This window comes from Dipodomys spectabilis, unplaced genomic scaffold (assembly GCF_019054845.1).
Source record: "Dipodomys spectabilis isolate Male_0828 unplaced genomic scaffold, ASM1905484v1 ptg000019l, whole genome shotgun sequence".
NCBI lineage: Eukaryota > Metazoa > Chordata > Mammalia > Rodentia > Heteromyidae > Dipodomys > Dipodomys spectabilis.
This window is the reverse complement of record NW_024870696.1, coordinates 10000494-10003780: the sequence shown is the minus strand read 5'-3', so window position 1 is coordinate 10003780 and position 3287 is coordinate 10000494. Positions and strand designations below refer to the sequence as shown.

At 43.2% G+C, this 3287-nt stretch overlaps 1 pseudogene; it reads right to left on the bottom strand.

Annotated features, from left to right (window-relative positions):
- Positions 1-905, bottom strand: LOC122103878 (annotated as a pseudogene).
- Between the last annotated feature and the right edge of the window lie 2382 nt (positions 906-3287).

Below are 3287 nucleotides of genomic sequence, written 5' to 3'. Positions count from 1 at the left end.
TTACATCTTGTTGACTTCTCTCTCACCCCGCAGCTGCCTTCTGGGAGCTCCCTTTCCCTCCTAGTTTCTGAGCTTATGGATCAAAGGACTGAGAGGTGGGGCGACAGTGTTGTAAAGGAGGGTGAAGAACTTGCCCTGGTGCTGGGAGGAGCTGTTTCTGGGCTGCATGAACAGGTGCATGGCATTTCCATAAAAGAAGGGGACCATCGTGCAGCAGGAGCCACATGTGTTAAGGGCCTTTGCTTCCCTGACACTGACAGAATTTGGAACTTGGCCCTTACAATGCAGCCATTGAAGATTAACATAAACACCAGGGTGACAACACAATGCCCACTGAAGACAAAGATGATGTCCTCAATGGCAGCTGTATGACACAGGCTATCTGAATCAGAGATAGCTTCTCTATAGGAAGTGATCAAACCTGGTGGTGTCCATAGCAGGCTAAGTGTATGGTCACTGGAGACATAATCAAAGAGTTAGCCACCCCACACCCCCAGGCTACTGACACCAAGCCTCAGTAGAGACTGGGACTCATGATCACTGTGTAGTGAGGGGGTCTGCAGACAGCAGCAAACCTGTCCTAAGCCTTGATGGGTAGCAGCAAGCACTGCACACCCTCGAGACTGAGGAACAGGAAGAGCTGGATGGAACAGCCGATGTAGCTGATGGTCTTGTGTCCACTGAGATTATAGAGCAGCCCTGGGATGGAGCTGGTGGTTAAACTGAGGTCGGGGAAGGAGAGGTGGGTAAGGAAGAAGTACACGGGAGTGTGGAGGTGGGGGTCCAAGGTGAGGGACACCAGGATGATGCTGGTGTTGTCCACAAGGGTCAGGTAGGTAAGGTCAGATGACCACAATGAGAATCTTCTCCAGATGGGGGTTGTGAGAAAAGCCCAAAACAATTCAATGATTTTAAGTGCCACCATTTGCTCCATCCCTGCCTAGTGTACCTGTAGGAAATAATACCAATAATTGTAAGAGGAGATTTTAATGGAGCAATTACTATTAGTCAGGTATTCTCCTTTATTCTTTATTATCATTTAACTCCAACACCAATAATGTGAAGTTGACAAGTAGCTGGGATTACAGGTGTGAGCCACCAACACCCGGCTCCCTGATCACTTTTAAGTAGATCTCAGGAGCAAATCGCAGTTCTCCAAAACTATGTAGTAGAGAAGAAATTGTCAAATTAGTATAGACTGGGGGGAAAAAATCACTCATCCAGTTTTCTTGAAATAGAATCATACTTCCATAAATTGATAGCTCAGAAAAAACTAGAATTTAAATCCTAGGGTTGACATTTTAATTCTTCTTAACACAGATCAAAAGAAATTTGGATCTGGATGCAGGTAGCTCATGCTTGTTCTACTGAGACTGAGATCTGAGGATCTCAGTTCATAGCCTGGGCAGGAAAAATCCATGAGACTCTTATCTCTAATTAACCACAAGAAAACCAGAAGTGGTGCTGTGTCTCAAAATAGTTAGCACTATTCTTGAAGAAAAAAAAAAAAAAAGAGCTCCAGGACAGTGTACAGGCCTCAAGTTCAGGCCCTTGACTGACTAAAATAAAAAAAACAAATATATAAAATAATAATAAATAAAAAGAATATGAAAATGGCTGGAACAGTGCTAATGATATATGAAAGAAGACTCAAAAGGAAGGACAATGATCTGGACTTGAAAAACTCCAATATGTAACAAGAAAATAGTGCACAGTGATAGGGAAGTGATTGGAAGGATATCAGATCCCAGACACCCCAATTGTATGTTCCATAAGCTCAGAGGAAGATAGGCACATAAACCAGGAAAGGGTCTATTTTTTAAGAAAGGTTTATTCCATATGGGTTCAGAGAAAACTCTCCACATTCCTTCCCATCTTGACATTTAGAGAGATGGTTTATGGGGCAAGTATAAGGCAATGTAGAATTCTAAAGTGTCCTGGTGATGCCACGGAGATCCATCACTCCGGGAGGCTCAGTAGAACTCTGCCTGATTGTGCAAGTGATAATTTCACTATAATCCATGATCTTTTCCAGCTTTGTTTCCCATTCTTTCTTTTTTTCCCATTTAGCACTTGGCATTGCACTTTCTTGGACATTGGTTGTCTAGTGACAAAAAATAATGTGAATAAAATATATTACATTTGGTAAACAATTTGGGTTCGATCATTAATTCTGCTCTATAAAGAGTCAATTGTTTATTCAGTCAACAATATGCATTTGTCACCTACAAATAAATATTTGAAGTACTCAGTCTGTTGATTGTCAATAGACAAATATCTATTCCTTCCTGGTGATATCCTATTTCATAATGGCAAATAAATTAAGTAATTAAATAAAAGCTTAACAAATAAAGAGGACACTAGATACACTAAAGCTGAATCACACTCTATGGGGGGGGGGGGGAATGAGCTTCTGTAAGGCTGTAAGAGAGACCAGCAAGGGGATCCCTGGGGGGCGGGGTGCTTTCTAGAAGTAGCACTGCATATCCTCACCAAGAAGCTGGCTGGCTGTGAGGGGGTTTAGAGGAGGAAGGGGAAGAAATCATCGTCGGCATCAGTAAAAAGTGAATTTCAAGAAGAAATCCCATCTAGGAAAAGGCCCTGGGATAAGAAGTACCTTGTTTGATACAAACTCAGCCTGGAGTCTGGGGCAGGTGGGGAAGAAAAAAAGAAAGCACGCTGGAGGTGAGGGACAGACTTAGGGAAGGGGACTGGGGTTCAGTTCCTCTAGGACCTAAGAGCTCACTGCGAAGAATTAGCCAGAGGCCACTGCAATGACACCATTGTTTGGGGCACTCATGCCTAAATCCAAATGAGGTATAGCGACTGAATGTGAGAAGGGTCAAATGCAGCAATCTGGAAGGAGGGGGTTGGAAGTCAGACTGCCATCACCGCAGCACAGTGATTTGAGTTGGCCACACTCCGAGCACCTTCCAATGGCAGAGCCTCAGGCCTGCTGTTGCTGTGGGGTGGGATGCAGAATGACAAAGTCAAGAAGGAGGGACTTCAGATGGTGCTCTAAGCAACAGACTGAAAGGCGTTGCCAGGCACACAGATGGGGAAGCCTTTATATTTTTGCAATAAGGAGATTCAAAGGGTTTGGGTTTAGACATATTGAGTTTTATGTCTATTTTGAACTCAGAGTGTATTAAAAAAGCTAGTATTTGGAAGAAGGGATAAGGAAGGTCTGAAAATTGGTGGGGATTTCAACTACTTTGTGGTAATATTCTAGACAGAGGGAATTGTGGAAACCTTTTGAGAATTGCAAAGTAGAAGACAAAAAGTCC